General features: G+C 42.8%; 1 protein-coding gene across 1 annotated transcript in view; it reads left to right on the top strand.

Moving 5' to 3' along the window:
- The window catches only part of SYN1 (synapsin I), a 437,372-nt gene that overhangs the window by 247,916 nt on the left and 170,812 nt on the right, over positions 1–18,644 (top strand). The gene's annotated exons all lie outside the window — the stretch shown is intronic.

The following is an 18,644-nucleotide window of genomic DNA, read 5'->3' as shown; positions in this document are numbered from 1 at the left end:
TTGTATGAGGAAAATGATTTTAGCAACCGTTACTAAAATCCATGGCTGTTCCACACAGGACTGTTGAGAGGAATTAACTTCAGTTGGGGGAACAGTGAGCAGTCTTTTGCTGCTTGAGGTATGACACATTCTAACAAGACGATGTAATGCTGGAAGCTGTCATTTTCCCTATGGGATCCGGTAAGCCATTTTTATTCAGACAGTAAATAAGGGCTTCACATGGGCTTATTAAGACTGTAGACATTTTCTGGGCTAAATCGATTCATATATTACACATATTTAGCCTTGAGGAATCATTTAATCTGGTATCGGCAGGCACTGTTTTAGACACCTTATTCTCTAGGGGCTTTCCCTAATCATAGGCAGAGCCTCATTTTCGCGCCGGTATTGCGCACTTGTTTTTGAGCAGCATGACATGCAGTCGCATGTGTGAGGAGCTCTGATACATAGAAAAGACTTTCTGAAGGCGTCATTTGGTATCGTATTCCCCTTTGGGCTTGGTTGGGTCTCAGCAAAGCAGATACCAGGGACTGTAAAGGGGTTAAAGTTAAAAACGGCTCCGGTTCCGTTATTTTAAGGGTTAAAGCTTCCAAATTTGGTGTGCAATACTTTTAAGGCTTTAAGACACTGTGGTGAAATTTTGGTGAATTTTGAACAATTCCTTCATACTTTTTCGCAATTGCAGTAATAAAGTGTGTTCAGTTTAAAATTTAAAGTGACAGTAACGGTTTTATTTTAAAACGTTTTTTGTACTTTGTTATCAAGTTTATGCCTGTTTAACATGTCTGAACTACCAGATAGACTGTGTTCTGAATGTGGGGAAGCCAAGGTTCCTTCTCATTTAAATAAATGTGATTTATGTGACACTGAAAATGATGCCCAAGATGATTCCTCAAGTGAGGGGAGTAAGCATGGTACTGCATCATTCCCTCCTTCGTCTACACGAGTCTTGCCCACTCAGGAGGCCCCTAGTACATCTAGCGCGCCAATACTCCTTACTATGCAACAATTAACGGCTGTAATGGATAATTCTATCAAAAACATTTTAGCCAAAATGCCCACTTATCAGCGTAAGCGCGACTGCTCTGTTTTAGATACTGAAGAGCATGAGGACGCTGATGATAATGGTTCTGAAATGCCCCTACACCAGTCTGAGGGGGCCAGGGAGGTTTTGTCTGAGGGAGAAATTTCAGATTCAGGGAAAATTTCTCAACAAGCTGAACCCGATGTGATTACATTTAAATTTAAGTTGGAACATCTCCGCGCTCTGCTTAAGGAGGTATTATCCACTCTGGATGATTGTGAGAATTTGATCATCCCAGAGAAACTATGTAAAATGGACAAGTTCCTAGAGGTCCCGGGGCTCCCAGAAGCTTTTCCTATACCCAAGCGGGTGGCGGACATTGTAAATAAAGAATGGGAAAGGCCCGGTATACCTTTCGTCCCTCCCCCCATATTTAAAAAATTGTTTCCTATGGTCGACCCTAGAAAGGACTTATGGCAGACTGTCCCCAAGGTCGAGGGAGCGGTTTCTACTTTAAACAAACCCACCACTATACCCATAGAAGATAGTTGTGCTTTCAAAGATCCTATGGATAAAAAATTAGAAGGTTTGCTTAAAAAGATGTTTGTTCAGCAAGGTTACCTTCTACAACCAATTTCATGCATTGTCCCTGTCACTACAGCCGCGTGTTTCTGGTTCGATGAGCTAGTAAAGGCGATCGATAGTGATTCTCCTCCTTATGAGGAGATTATGGACAGAATCCGTGCTCTCAAATTGGCTAATTCTTTCACCCTAGACGCCACTTTGCAATTGGCTAGGTTAGCGGCGAGGAATTCTGGGTTTGCTATTGTGGCGCGTAGAGCGCTTTGGTTGAAATCTTGGTCAGCGGATGCGTCTTCCAAGAACAAACTCCTTAACATTCCTTTCAAGGGGAAAACGCTGTTTGGCCCTGACTTGAAAGAGATTATCTCTGATATCACTGGGGGTAAGGGCCACGCCCTTCCTCAGGATAGGTCTTTCAAGGCCAAAAATAAACCTAATTTTCGTCCCTTTCGTAGAAACGGACCAGCCCCAAGTGCTACGTCCTCTAAGCAAGAGGGTAATACTTCTCAAGCCAAGCCAGCCTGGAGACCAATGCAAGGCTGGAACAAGGGAAAGCAGGCCAAGAAACCTGCCACTGCTACCAAGACAGCATGAAATGTTGGCCCCCGATCCGGGACCGGATCTGGTGGGGGGCAGACTCTCTCTCTTCGCTCAGGCTTGGGCAAGAGATGTTCTGGATCCTTGGGCACTAGAAATAGTCTCCCAAGGTTATCTTCTGGAATTCAAGGGGCTTCCCCCAAGGGGGAGGTTCCACAGGTCTCAATTGTCTTCAGACCACATAAAGAGACAGGCATTCTTACATTGCGTAGAAGACCTGTTAAAAATGGGAGTGATTCATCCTGTTCCATTAGGAGAACAAGGGATGGGGTTCTACTCCAATCTGTTCATAGTTCCCAAAAAAGAGGGAACGTTCAGACCAATCTTAGATCTCAAGATCTTAAACAAGTTTCTCAAGGTTCCATCGTTCAAAATGGAAACCATTCGAACAATTCTTCCTTCCATCCAGGAAGGTCAATTCATGACCACAGTGGATTTAAAGGATGCGTATCTACATATTCCTATCCACAAGGAACATCATCGGTTCCTAAGGTTCGCATTCCTGGACAAGCATTACCAGTTCGTGGCGCTTCCTTTCGGATTAGCCACTGCTCCAAGGATTTTCACAAAGGTACTAGGGTCCCTTCTAGCGGTGCTAAGACCAAGGGGCATTGCAGTAGTACCTTACTTGGACGACATTCTGATTCAAGCGTCGTCCCTTCCTCAAGCAAAGGCTCACACGGACATAGTCCTGGCCTTTCTCAGATCTCACGGATGGAAAGTGAACGTGGAAAAGAGTTCTCTATCTCCGTCGACAAGGGTTCCCTTCTTGGGAACAATAATAGACTCCTTAGAAATGAGGATTTTTCTGACAGAGGCCAGAAAAACAAAACTTCTAAACTCTTGTCAAACACTTCATTCCGTTCCTCTTCCTTCCATAGCGCAGTGCATGGAAGTAATAGGTTTGATGGTAGCGGCAATGGACATAGTTCCTTTTGCGCGCATTCATCTAAGACCATTACAACTGTGCATGCTCAGTCAGTGGAATGGGGACTATACAGACTTGTCTCCGAAGATACAAGTAAATCAGAGGACCAGAGACTCACTCCGTTGGTGGCTGTCCCTGGACAACCTGTCACAAGGGATGACCTTCCGCAGACCAGAGTGGGTCATTGTCACGACCGACGCCAGTCTGATGGGCTGGGGCGCGGTCTGGGGATCCCTGAAAGCTCAGGGTCTTTGGTCTCGGGAAGAATCTCTTCTACCGATAAATATTCTGGAACTGAGAGCGATATTCAATGCTCTCAAGGCTTGGCCTCAGCTAGCAAAGGCCAAGTTCATACGGTTTCAATCAGGCAACATGACGACTGTTGCGTACATCAACCATCAGGGGGGAACAAGGAGTTCCCTGGCGATGGAAGAAGTGACCAAAATCATTCAATGGGCGGAGACTCACTCCTGCCACCTGTCTGCAATCCACATCCCAGGAGTGGAAAATTGGGAAGCGGATTTTCTGAGTCGTCAGACATTACATCCGGGGGAGTGGGAACTCCATCCGGAAATCTTTGCCCAAATTACTCAACGGTGGGGCATTCCAGACATGGATCTGATGGCCTCTCGGCAGAACTTCAAGGTTCCTTGCTACGGGTCCAGATCCAGGGATCCCAAGGCGACTCTAGTAGATGCACTAGTAGCACCTTGGACCTTCAAACTAGCTTATGTATTCCCGCCGTTTCCTCTCATCCCCAGGCTGGTAGCCAGGATCAATCAGGAGAGGGCGTCGGTGATCTTGATAGCTCCTGCGTGGCCACGCAGGACTTGGTATGCAGATCTGGTGAATATGTCATCGGCTCCACCATGGAAGCTACCTTTGAGACGAGACCTTCTTGTTCAAGGTCCGTTCGAACATCCGAATCTGGTCTCACTCCAGCTGACTGCTTGGAGATTGAACGCTTGATCTTATCAAAACGAGGGTTCTCAGATTCTGTTATTGATACTCTTGTTCAGGCCAGAAAGCCTGTAACTAGAAAAATTTACCACAAAATATGGAAAAAATATATCTGTTGGTGTGAATCTAAAGGATTCCCTTGGGACAAGGTAAAGATTCCTAAGATTCTATCCTTTCTTCAAGAAGGATTGGAGAAAGGATTATCTGCAAGTTCCTTGAAGGGACAGATTTCTGCCTTGTCTGTGTTACTTCACAAAAAACTGGCAGCTGTGCCAGATGTTCAAGCCTTTGTTCAGGCTCTGGTTAGAATCAAGCCTGTTTACAAACCTTTGACTCCTCCTTGGAGTCTCAACTTAGTTCTTTCAGTTCTTCAGGGGGTTCCGTTTGAACCCTTACATTCCGTTGATATTAAGTTATTATCTTGGAAAGTTTTGTTTTTGGTTGCAATTTCTTCTGCTAGAAGAGTTTCAGAATTATCTGCTCTGCAGTGTTCTCCTCCTTATCTGGTGTTCCATGCAGATAAGGTGGTTTTACGTACTAAACCTGGTTTTCTTCCAAAAGTTGTTTCTAACAAAAACATTAACCAGGAGATAGTCGTGCCTTCTTTGTGTCCGAAACCAGTTTCGAAGAAGGAACGTTTGTTGCACAATTTGGATGTTGTTCGCGCTCTAAAATTCTATTTAGATGCTACAAAGGATTTTAGACAAACATCTTCCTTGTTTGTTGTTTATTCTGGTAAAAGGAGAGGTCAAAAAGCAACTTCTACCTCTCTCTCTTTTTGGATTAAAAGGATCATCAGATTGGCTTACGAGACTGCCGGACGGCAGCCTCCTGAAAGAATCACAGCTCATTCCACTAGGGCTGTGGCTTCCATATGGGCCTTCAAGAACGAGGCTTCTGTTGATCAGATATGTAGGGCAGCGACTTGGTCTTCACTGCACACTTTTACCAAATTTTACAAGTTTGATACTTTTGCTTCTTCTGAGGCTATTTTTGGGAGAAAGGTTTTGCAAGCCGTGGTGCCTTCCATTTAGGTGACCTGATTTGCTCCCTCCCTTCATCCGTGTCCTAAAGCTTTGGTATTGGTTCCCACAAGTAAGGATGACGCCGTGGACCGGACACACCTATGTTGGAGAAAACAGAATTTATGTTTACCTGATAAATTACTTTCTCCAACGGTGTGTCCGGTCCACGGCCCGCCCTGGTTTTTTAATCAGGTCTGATAATTTATTTTCTTTAACTACAGTCACCACGGTATCATATGGTTTCTCCTATGCAAATATTCCTCCTTAACGTCGGTCGAATGACTGGGGTAGGCGGAGCCTAGGAGGGATCATGTGACCAGCTTTGCTGTGCTCTTTGCCATTTCCTGTTGGGGAAGAGAATATCCCACAAGTAAGGATGACGCCGTGGACCGGACACACCGTTGGAGAAAGTAATTTATCAGGTAAACATAAATTCTGTTTTCCACACAAAAACCACTGCTACAGCTTACCTTACCATTCCCTTGCTTTTGCAGTGGGACCGACACAGGATAGAGTGTAACGCAATCATCGATACAGGCGCTTGCACCAACTTTATTGATTTACGTTTGGTTGAATTAAATAAAATACCCTTTCAGTTTAAAAGCACACCTTTGCCTATAAAAGTCATTGATGGTTCGCATTTAGCATCTGGTCCAGTGTCTCAACAGACTATTCCTTTACTCGTTTCCTCTCCACCTGGTCACACTGAAACTATCTCCTTTGATATTATTTCTTCTCCCATTTACCCTATTGTTCTGGGAATCACTTGGCTTCAACTACACCAACCTTGGTACATTGGGATACCCTCACCATTTCATTCTCCTCTCCCTACTGTGTCTCAACTTGTTTTCCAAACACTCACTTGTTCACTACTTCCTCATCTCCTATTCCTACACAATATCTTGACTTCTCTGCTGTCTTCAATAAAACAGAAGCCGAGACGTTGCCCCCACATAGGCCTTACGATTGCCCCATAGACTTACTTCCCGGGGCAACCATTCCCTATGGCCACATCTATCCTCTTTCTAGACCCGAATTGGCTCATTTAAAGACCTATATCACTGATAATCTAAAAAAAGGTTTTATTCGCCCTTCCACCTCCCCTGCCGGTGCCGGCATTTTTTTTGTGAAAAACAAGGATGGGCCTATTGCAAAACATACCCTTACCAGACTATCCGTGGGCATATGTCTCTATGGATTTTATTGTTGATCTTCCAAGCTCCTGTGGCATGACTGTCATCTTTGTCGTAGTTGACCTGTTCTCTAGAATGGCCCACTTCATTCCTACAGCTTCACTTCCTACAGCACAGCAGACTGCAGATCTATTTATCAAAGAGATTGTTCGACTGCATGGCCTTCCAGTATCTGTACTCAGTGACAGAGGGTCGCAATTTACATCCAAGTTTTGGAGATCCCTATGTCAATCTCTTGGCATTCAGCAACACCTGACTACATCGTACCACCCGCAAACAAATGGGCTATGTGAACGTACCAACCAATGGTTGGAGCAATACCTGAGATGTTTTTGCTCCCATAAACACGACTCTTGGGCTTCGCTCCTTCCCCAGGCTGAATTTTCTTTCAATAACACTACTAATTCATCCACAGGATTTTCACCCTTTTATGTCAACTCAGGAAGGCACCCTCGTTTTCACCCGCTACCTCCTGCAAACAGTCCCTGTCCACAAGTAAATGACTTGGTCAACTCCATTAAACAGACCTACACTGTCATACAAGAGAACATCAAGCAAGCACAAGCCACCCAGAAACGATACTACGACCTACGCCATCGTCCCCAACCCGCCTACAAAGTGGGTGACTTAGTTTGGCTCGCCACCAAAAATCTTAAATTACCTACACCCTGTAGGAAATTCAATAAACTGTTTGTGGGACCCTTCCCGATAGTGGCTATAAGCAACCCTGTCACTGTTACCCTACAACTCCCAGCAACTTACCGTATACATCCCACATTTCATGTGTCACTTGTCAAACCCTGTGATCCCTCTACCCATGTCTCTCCATCTCCTCCAGAATCTCCTACACCTGACCCCGAATACGAAGTACATTCTATAGTCGACTCCCGAAGGTATCACGGTGAACTCCAATACCGTGTCCGCTGGTCGGGGTATGACTCATCTGAGGATTCCTGGGAGCCGGCATCCAATCTATCGGCTCCCCGTCTTGTGTCTGTGTTCCACCGTAAGCATCCTGATCGTCCAGCGCCTTGACACCTCCTTGAGGTTCTTTTGAGGGGGGAATGTGTCATGAACTCCTCAGTTCCACCTTAACTTATGTTACTACATCTCACATACCACCTTAAGAATCAGTTATCTGGCTCTCTTTTCCTTTAAAAGCTTTCCATTTCCCATACACCTTTGCTGGTTTATTGAAGGTTGATACCCACTCACTCTCCAGCCCTTCTTGTTACTTGTCTCAAACAGAGTATCACTTGTTCTGTGATTAGCTCTGTCTCCTTCAACTGAAGCTACTTCTCATCTAAAGCAGAAGTCACCTGTTGCAACTGCAGCACGCACGCCGCTCTAACAACTTCCAGCTTAACAGACACAGGCCGCAATCTGCAGAGAGGATCAGAGAGCTGCACGCACACAGCTGCTAGAGCCAGGTTCCGTATACAAGTGTTAGCATTTGCCGTTAAGACTGTGAACTTATCTTTACCGTATGGTGTAATGTTTAACAGCGCAGCAAGCTGATACAGTATTCTTAACACTGTTTACAAATCTTTACTGCAAGGTGTATTATTTAAAGGGCCAGCAAGCTGAAACAGTAAACTTAACACTGTGAACTTATCTTTACCACAAGGTGTATTATTTAAAGGGCCAGCAAGCTGAAACAGTAAACTTAACACTGTGAACTTATCTTTACCACAAGGTGTATTATTTAAAGGGCCAGCAAGCTGAAACATTATACTCCACACTGTGAACTTATCTTTACCGCAAGGTGTATTATTTAAAGGCACAGTATTACCTTAAAGGGGACCTCACTTATCTGTCACAAACCTATATAAACTGCTACTTATTATCTAAAAGTTTACATAGTACAAACTTATCTCTGGACCCAGATATAATTCACCTGATCTTACTACTTATAATTTTGAGGTGAATATTCCGGGCTACATTAATTCAGGTGATTAAGACTCTGTCTCCTCACTAGCAGACAGACTTAATCACATGATACATACAAACTATTTACCAGAGAATACTCATAATCAGACTAAAGAAACAGCAATCGAATTGCTGATCATTACAACCAAGGAAACCGGAGGCATAGAACAGAAAAAACATACTCTCAAACATCGTGCAAAATCAACAAGGACAACAGAGGACGGAGTCCTCACAGAGTCCTGAACTGGGAACACAAAAAACTTGTAGCAGACCCAGATGAAAAACCCTAAGTCCAGAATACGCTCCCATCCTCAAGGATGATATAGGGAATACCTGCTAAGAGCAAAAAGCCAACTCCTAGACAGAGGCCACCCTCTAGGCATCCAGGTCCAGGTTGCAAGACCTACTCTCCACGAAGTTCCCAGAGAAAAGGGGTGACACCCCCCGAACCCGATGGTGGAGCAATCCTAGACCTTCTGCTAAAAAGCTTAGGTAGCCAGCTAGCTACTATGCGAACATGGCCAATCCCCTTTAAGTGACTCAAAGCACTGTTTATTATCTCAACCTTGAAAGGAAGAAAGGCTGAGGAGACCACGCCAGAGAACAACTATCAACCCTCAGTCTGCCACAGAACAGAGTAGCCACAGAGCATGAGGATGTGGAACTAGCAGTTCCAGCTAGCCCACCTAGACTCTGAAGACGACAACGGCTCTCAGAACCCACTCCAACCGGGCGCAAACCCCAGTCACGGTAGGTCTGAAACAGGGAAACAGAAGCACCCCAAAACTGTCTCAAAACAAGTGACAGAATGGCCACAGCCAATCCAACAGAGCATGGGTGCAACCCGACTCCTTAGAACAGACAACAGGGCCACTGTAATGTAGATATTAGACTTTATTGGTTAGAAGTACAGGGTCTTGATCTCAACTGCAGATTATAAATAGAGTGTATGAGGTTTAGGAGCTTCTATGGAACAAACAATTTTTTGTGTATGATTTATTAAGTTTGTTACAGGAGAGAGTCCCAATATGTCCTGCATGAGGTGGCTGTGTCTCAGACTACGTGGAGGATCACTTCTGTTTTTATATAAGGTTGTTTATTTAAGTCCACTAACAGGCTGTTAAGTTTGTAGCTTTCGCTTAGTCCCAACAACAGAGGCAAACAAAGTTTAGTGAGATCAGCTGTGACGTGGTGCGGGGGGTGGTGACTATGCACCAATCGGATGCGCTGAATAACAGACAGCCTTGTGAACGAAGGATCAGCTACCGGAGGATTCTGTTTGCAGCGGTTGAGCCATGGATACCGGAGGAGAAGTTTAGAGGGGGTTTTGTGAGACCCGGTTCCGTTTCCTTCTAGTAAGTGCAGACTGAAGATTTAGAGTCTCTGTATAGGTTGCCACGAAGGCGGTGAGCTGAGTTGTCGGCAGCAGCAGTGCTGCGGGAGAAAGCTGCTTGTGAAATAATTTGGAATAGTCCCAAAAATGGTAGATTTGTATAACGGAACACAAGCATTTTAGACAAGAAAGTACGTAGGTGAAATCCTGAAGGAATGATCCAATTCTTACAAGGATGATAGATCTCAGGAGAAGTCAGGAGAGCTTAGGAAACAACTTGTTCAAGCGAACTTGGTCGCTACACTGCTAAACAATAATTGACAAGTTGAGAGGAGGATTGTGGTACTAAATAGGGAAAGCCTTAACGGTGTATACTACATAAGATAAAACCCTGACATGTCCCATAGTCAAAGGAGATGCACATCAGCAACAGGTCCAGGTCTGTCTGGATTTGTACAGTGGAATCTAGAAATCAAACGTGAGGCATTGATATTGGAGACAGGTTCCCATGAATTTTTGTTTGGGTTATATCCTTTCCAACGGACCAGATACTGTAATTGTCCTTTGAAGAGCCTAGAATCCTGGATGGAACTAATCTCATAAATACCATCATCCAATAATATAGGAGGTAGAGGAAGGTCATCAGTTTGAGATGTAGTAGGTGTGTAGGGTTTTAGTAGGGACACATGGAACATTGGATGTATTTGATACCCAGCAGGTAAGTCCAAAGTTACAGAGTTTTCATTCACCACTTTTCTAACCTGGAAAGGTCCTATGAAGAGTTCTGAGAATTTTCTAGAGGGTGTCTTTAGCTTCAAATGTATTGTGGACAGCCAAACCTTGTCCCTGACAGAATAGGTGGGTGTTTTTCTTCTTTTGGTGTCATAATATTTCTTTTGTCTCTCTTGAGCTTCTTTGATGTTATCTTTCAAGTAGGTGAATGTTTCAGATAGGGTGTTAGTGGTTTCATCGACATGGGGTGAAGTAGTGTTAAGATGAGGAAATAGATGGAAGGTGGGGTGATACCCATAGTTGGAGAAGAACGGAGTTGTCTTTGTAGAGGCATTGTTTGAATTGTTGTAGGCGTATTCTGCCATAGGTATATTGTCATACCATTGATCGTGATGGAAGGAACAGTAACATCTAATGTACTGTTCCAACCATTGGTTAACTCTTTCGGTTTGTCTGGGGGTGATAAGCTGTGCTGTATCGTTGATCGCTGTGAAGCACCTTACACAGTTGTCTCCAAAACTTGGACGTGAACTGGGATCCCCTGTCGATTATAATAATGGAAGGGAGACCATGTAGCCATACTACATGTTGTAGGAATAGTTGTGCAGTTTCTGAGGAGGTTGGTAATTTTCTGTATGGAATGAAATGCGCCATTTTCGTAAATAGGTCCACTACCACCAGTAAAGTATTGCAATTGTTAGAAGGGGGAAGATCTACTATATAATCTATCCCTATGGTTTGCCATGGTCTGTCTGGAATGTGTAGTGGTTTTAGTAATCCATAGGGACGAGCCTTTTCAGGTTTCAGGGTTGCACATGTTTCGCTTGTCATGACATATTCTTTAACGGATTGGTCGATCTTTGGCCACCAGTAGTTCCTCTTTAAAAATTCCAATGTTCTATGGACACCTGGATGACCGACGAGAGGAGTATCATGATGGTTGTACATCATAAGTTCTCTGAGTGAAGGGAGTATGAAGGGCTTGTCCTTGTAATAGTAGGAAGCATCGTCTTTTTTTTTTGCAATTTTGTTTTTGGGAAAGTAAGGTCTTCCTGTTGTGTTTCACGTAGGAATTTGTAAGGGCTTATCGTGGCACCAATGAAGTGTTCTGGGTTTAGTATGGTTTGGGGAGAGGTATCAGTGGAAGGTTGGTTAATCCTACTAGATAGAGCGTCAGCTTTTCCGTTTCTTGACCCTGGGCGGTATGTAATATGGAAGTTAAACCTTGTAAAGTGTAGACTCCATCGAAGTTGACAGGCTGAGAGAGTCCAGTGGAACACTTGTGTCCGGTAATACCAGACACCATAGAATGATGCAGCGGAGAATCCACTGACCCAGTCATCCAAATCGAAGGCTATTAGGACTGAGACAATCCCTCTTGCCTTGTAGACCCACAGGTCCTCTAGAATGCTTAGTTGAATGAAAGAAAAGATAACATGAGCACTCTGCACTTTGACCGGACCCGCCAATCAGAACGGCGCCACAAGACAGAACCGAACAGGACCAGCCTGCATCTGGGTCCTAACAAACTGGGAAGGATCTCAAACAAAAACAGTCAGGAGGTTACATCATCCCCACATGTCTATTGAGGTGTACCATTCAAAGCAGACTGAAAATTCCCGTATCCGAGAAGGATAGGATCATTTAATATCTGTCTGAGTAGGACGCGAAGATGTGCCACCCTATAACGGAAGACACAACACTCAGGGACAGTTACACCCGCAGGGAACTGTACAGGCCCTCCCCCAGGTGGTATCCCCGGGACAATAGGGCATGAGCATAAACGTCCGGACTCTGCAGACGAATAATCGCTAAAAATATGTGGAAGAGAAAACGTGCTGCAACCTCCGGGGGGAACACGCCACCCTGCGTGGAGGAATAATCATAAACTGGGTTATCCGCATGTGTAGAAATATGGAGCGGTAGGGAACTCGCATCTTGGAGGACGGGACTACCAAGAGGCGGACGGTTCAGCTGACCCTTTATTCCCCAAACCCGAGGAACCAGGCACTCATGTTGACATGTGTCAACAAGGCAAATCTGGATTTGTCACCGGACGCAGAATCTGAATCTGAAATTAATATAGTCTTAGTATCAGAATCCTCCATAACGGAATCTGAGGAAAGCAAATATGGACTAAAGGATTAATACAGAAACTGCACCTGACACTCGCAATGGCTGGGGCACTCACCACCTCCTATGATCTCTGCAAACTAGAATTTCTCCTTCGCCACACGGTCAGGAATGCGGAAATGGAAGATGGAGCGTAACCTGGCCCGACCACGAGGTGAACCGTATAGTCAAAAAAAGCATGCCGAACCCTAAGGTCGCGCCCCTTCCAAAGGCCTCAATGTTCCAATCACAATCCCGTAAACACCAAACATAAGCAGGTTGAATCACATAACAAACATGATTATAAACCCCCCTGTTCAATAACCCCCCTCAGGAGATATTAACCCTTGATTCCAATTTACTAAAAGAGACTCACTGAGACCCTTATGTTTAGTTAGACCCGCAAGGTGGTAGCCTCTCAGGAACACATTACATTACAGTCATTCATAAAGAAAGTAAAATGAAACAATCTTACCGGAATCTATGCCGTGAAACAAGAACACGGCCTTTCAAGTGTAACGGATAGTAGCATCGCCTCTGCCATGGACTTGAGAGAAGAAAGCAGGCAGCGGAGCGAAGTTCGACAACGCTGATTGCTTGAGGAGCTGTTAACCTGAGTCGGGATGGTATTGCCATAAGACTCTTCCTGCATCTCTGGACTCTAACTTTCATCCAAGTTCTGACTGAGAGACTGACAGGACTACAGGACTACTTAAAACTCCAGTCCCATGTAGAAGAGTACTACCCTCCATAAGAGACAAAACATATTCTGACACTTCTCAGCAAACCTCCTGAGACGAAAGGCAAAGAATGACTGGGGGATGAGGGGAGTGGGAGGAGTATTTAAGCCTTTGCCTGGGTTGTCTTTGTCTCCTCCTGGTGGCCAGGTTCTTAAAGGGCCATAATACCCAAATGTTTAAACACTTGAAAGTGATGCAGCATAGCTGTAAAAAGCTGACTAGAAAATATCACCTGAACATCTCTATGTAAAAAAGAAAGATATTTTACCTCAAAAGTCCCTCAGTAGCCACCTCCCATTGTAAAGGATTTCTATGCAGCATATTAGTATGTCTGTCCTGGGACAGCTGAAAGGATGAGCCTCATGAACTCTCATATTATTTCACCAATCAGGTAAAGGAAGCTTACTATGAAATCTCATGAGAGTTAAGTCAAATCTCATTAGATCACAGTAAGAGTTCATGACCTCAGCACTGCAGATGCTGATTGGCTGCTGTTCATTTCTTCATTTTTTTTTTTTTTTTTTTACCTGCAGCTGGGAGCAGGTGAAGTATAACTTTTTACACAGAACTTACTCTGCTGAGCTGAGGAGATTGTGAGGTAAAATATCTTCCTTTTTTACATAGAGATGCTCAGGTGATATTTTCCTGTCAGCTTTTTACAGTTATACTGCCTCAGTTTCAAGTGATTTAGCATATGAGTATTATGTTCCTTTAATTCCCAAAACTAATGAATGCAGCTGTGGACTCTTTCCATTTAAGAAGAAAAAGAATGTTCTATATAAATTAAGGTAGCTTAGAGTTTAGAGTAATAAATAGAGGAGTGCTCTGAAGCTGTTTTACAACAATCCAATAAAAAAAATCCCCATACCTTTGAAACACCTCAATGGAAACAGAAGAATCTCAATTTCCATAAACAACACATAGTCTGTGTGTAAATTGCATTTTTAAACCAGTAGTTACTTGCTAAATGCTACTAATTCTAATACTTTGCTGTATAGTGGCAGGTGGGCTATATGAACACTTTTAGGCTTTGCTTATCGCATTCAGTTGGGCCCAGTAAAGCATTAGGACTTGATGTACTATTGGTGACCTACTGATTTTGAGCTACAAGTGTACTTGTAAATATATAGTTTAGATCTTCTTTATAAACTGTATTAAGCCTTATTTTTGGTATACTTTATTTTTTGTTGGAAGAATATGTAATAAAAAAAAAAGAATAATTGATTTTACTGCAATAAACAGAGCGTTTGCATTAAATGGATTTTATACTATTTTCAAGCATTGTCATACTCTTCTCTCTATACATTTGTTGTGAGAAAGAGCCTGTTAAATCTCTTGTAGCCTAGCACATCTTCACCATATTTGAAGAAAAAAAATAAATCCATTAAGTTTTGTACTCATATCCTTATTCCACTCTACTCATCCATACCTCCCCCCATTTATAAAAGTCAAGTTCTAGTCAGTATATGGTTAAATTGGGAGCAGCCTGTGGGTAGGTTCCAGATAATGTTTCTAGCAGTCTGTGTTTAGGAAGTCTGGGGTATTGTTTAAATGACAAAGTCCAGAGAATCCAGCACCTGAGTATGGTCAAAGGTGGGCCAGCAACAAGGGTCCTGCATAAACCCCAATACAATAGAAGACAAAAGGAAGCAGCACCACCAAAATGGTATGGTATGGTTTAAATGGTGTCAGGTATCCATAATTACCAATATTTTCTCATTGGTGCTGGTAGAACGAGGGCAAAGTTTGGATGACTGAGCAGCAAGGTTGAAAATCATAGAGGATCATGGCTGGAGCAGCTCATGGGCAAGGCTGAGTGTTATTATGGGGGCGTGGCTGTAACATTTATAAGCAAGGGAAAGCAGCTAGAAGGACCACAGGACGGTGCTCTCAAACCAGAACTGCTTTCTGGGGAGCTACAAAGAGACTAATTTATAAAGAGGAGCAGTGGGAATGAGCTCCTATTTTCAGGACATGAGGGGGGGGTCTGATCTTCTGCCTTTTACCATCTGTAGCATACATTGTGCTCCTCTGCATTGAAGCTGTGTATTACTTCAGTACATGCTTCTTGTTCTGTGCGTTTATGGAAATTTACAACACTCATCTTGATAAACTATTCCTCAATCTGATGTCCATTTGTAAATGCACTTATATTTGTATTTAATTATTCATATAATTTATGACAAACAAATGAGTTAACAAAAAATCTTGTTGCCCTTGTTGGACATCAAAAAAATAATTTAAAGATATTAAATGAAAAAAAAGTTAAAGGGACACTGAACCCAAATTTTATTCTTTCGTGATTCAGATAGAGCATGCACTTTTAAGCAACTTTCTAATTTACTCCTATTATCAATTTTTCTTCATTCTCTTTCTATCTTTATTTGAAAAAAAAAGGCATCTATGCTTTTTTTTGGTTCAGACTGTGGACAGCACTTTTTTATTGGTGGATGAATTTATCCACCAATCAGCAAGACCAACCCAGGTTGTTCACCAAAAATGGGCCGGCATCTAAACTTACATTCTTGCATTTCAAATAAAGATACCAAGAGAATGAAGAAAATTTGATAATAGGAGTAAATTAGAAAGTTGCTTAAAATTGTATGCTCTATCTGAATCACTAATGAAAAAAATTTGGGTTCAGTGTCCCTTTAAGTATACAAAAAAGTATTATTTTAAAATGTAAAACAACGGTTAAGGTAAAGGTTTACTGGAAGTCTGTGTTTGTATATAGTGGCACCGATAAGCAAAACACCCACATCTTGATTGGTGGACAATTTCATGTCCTGCAAACAATCAACAACACCAAAAATAACATTCTCAGTTCATGATTGTCTGTTAAAAAAACAAAAAAACAAAAATTTTTTTAAAATACCCCATTTTAGTTGAAACAATAAAAAAAAATGAATCTCCATTTTAGAGCAGTTCCTCTTGATTACATTTTAAATAAATACTTTAAAAAATGTTTTGTATGTTAGAAGTAAATATTTAAAGCAATAGTTTAAAAACTGATTTAGGGTAGTTAAATAGTCCAAAACATATAAGTGACTCTTGGCTGTGTGGTGGCGGCCAGAAGTCTATCTCATGACCACAAGAGAGAGTGATAAACCACAGGAGACGTACTGAGGGGCAGTGACAAACCCGTAGCCCACCTCTGCTTTCCTGTGTTTCCACACAGCCTACACACCGGTTATATTAAACTCTTTAACCTCACAGTCTGAGCAGGAACACCTAAAGGGTTACTGAGTGAGATCAGCTGATGGCGTGAGGTGCGGAGGATGTGTTTATTTGGGAAACCTTGGGAATGTGAGAGCTTTATGTGCAGGGTCAGAGGTTACTCATCATTACTTTCTCTGAATGCTTTGTTTAAATAAAAAGAAAAATGCAGGGAAAGTTTATTTTATAAAAAAAATGTGTCTGCTGGGAAACGACGTTAAAAGGAGTAAATACAAAATGTGTTATTTATTATTAACTGTAGGCATGGGATGTAGAGTAAAAGGACACTACTTCCTAATAATCCATACTGGGGTGCCTGTCTGAGGGTGCTTCCATAATACTATTATTCTATATTGGGGTGTCATCTGAGACTCCTAATACCTAATTGTGGGATGTCATCTCAGACTGCTCCCTAATACATAATCCTGTGGTGCTCTCTTGAGACTGCTCCCTAATACCTAATTCTGCGGTGTCAACTCAGACTGCTCCCTAATACATAATCTTGTGGTGCTCTCTTGAGACTGCTCCCTAATACCTAATTCTGCGGTGTCAACTCAGACTGCTCCCTAATACATAATCTTGTGGTGCTCTCTTGAGACTGCTCCCTAATACCTAATTCTGCGGTGTCAACTCAGACTGCTCCCTAATACATAATCCTGTGGTGCTCTCTTGAGACTGCTCCCTAATACCTAATTCTGCGGTGTCAACTCAGACTGCTCCCTAATACATAATCTTGTGGCGCTCTCTTGAGACTGCTCCCTAATACCTAATTCTGCAGTGTCAACTCAGACTGCTCCCTAATACCTAATTCGGGGCTGCTCTCCTGAGACTGCTTCCTAATACTTTATCCTAGGGTGCTCTCTATAGACTGCTACCTAATACCTAATCCTGTGGTGCTTTCTATAGACTATTACCTAATATCTTATCATTTGGTGCTCTATATAGACTGTTCCCTAATACCTAATCATGTGGTGCTCTCTATAGACTGTTCTCTAAGACCTAATCCTGTGGTGCTCTCTATAGACTGTTCTCTAATATCTAATCATGTGGTGCTCTCTATAGACTGTTCTCTAATATCTAATCATGTGGTGCTCTCTATAGACTGTTCTCTAATATCTAATCATGTGGTGCTCTCTATAGACTGTTCTCTAATATCTAATCATGTGGTGCTCTCTATAGACTGTTCTCTAATACCTAATCATGTGGTGCTCTCTATAGACTGTTCTCTAATATCTAATCATGTGGTGCTCTCTATAGACTGTTCTCTAATATCTAATCATGTGGTGCTCTCTATAGACTGTTCTCTAATATCTAATCATGTGGTGCTCTATATAGACTGCTCACTAATGCTTAATCCCGTGGTGCTCTCTATAGACTGCTCACTAATGCCTAATCCTGTGGTTCTCTCTATAGACTGCTCACTAATGCCTAATCCTGTGGTGCTCTCTATAGACTGCTCACTAATGCCTAATCCTGTGGTGCTCTCTATAGACTGCTCTGTAATAGCTAATCCTACAGTGCTTTTCTCAGACTGCTCCCTTATATCTAACCCTGGCATGCTTATCTCAGACTGGTCCTAATACCTAATCCTATGGTGCTCTCCTGAGACTGCTCCCTAATACCTTATCCTGGGGCATTCTCCTGCAACTGCTCCCTATTACCTAATGCTAGAGTGCTCTCATGAGACTTCCTCCTAATGCTAGAGTGATCTCTTGAGACTGCCTCCTAATATCTAATGCTAGAGTGATCTCCTGAGACTGCTCCCTAATACCTAATGCTAGAGTGTTCTCCTTAGACTGCCTCCTAATATCTAATACTAGAGGGATTTCCTGAGACTGCTCCCTAATATCTAATGCTAGAGTCCTCTCCCGAGACTACTCCCTAATACCTAATGCTAGAGTTCTCTCCTGAGACTGCTCCCTAATACCTAATGATAGAGTGCTCTCATAAGACTGCCTCCTAATATCTAATGCTAGAGTGCTCTCCTGAGAATGCCTCCTAATATCTAATGCTAGAGTGCTCTCCAGAGACTGTCTCTTAATACCTAATGCTAGAGTTCTCTTCTGAGACTGCCTCCTAATATCTAATGCTAGAGTGCTCTTCTGAGACTGCTCCCTAATACCTAATGCTAGAGTTCTCTCCTGAGACTGCCTTCTAATACCTAATTCTAGAGTTCTCTTTTCTGAGACTGCCTCCTAATACCTAATGCTAGAGTACTCTCCCGAGACTGCCTCCTAATATCTAATCCTAGAGTTCTCTCCTGAGACTGCCTC

The sequence above is a fragment of the Bombina bombina genome, chromosome 12 (genome assembly GCF_027579735.1).
Source record: "Bombina bombina isolate aBomBom1 chromosome 12, aBomBom1.pri, whole genome shotgun sequence".
Classification (NCBI taxonomy): Eukaryota; Metazoa; Chordata; class Amphibia; order Anura; family Bombinatoridae; genus Bombina; species Bombina bombina.
The sequence above is the reverse complement of the archived record's forward strand: the minus strand, read 5'-3'. Positions and strand labels throughout refer to the sequence as shown.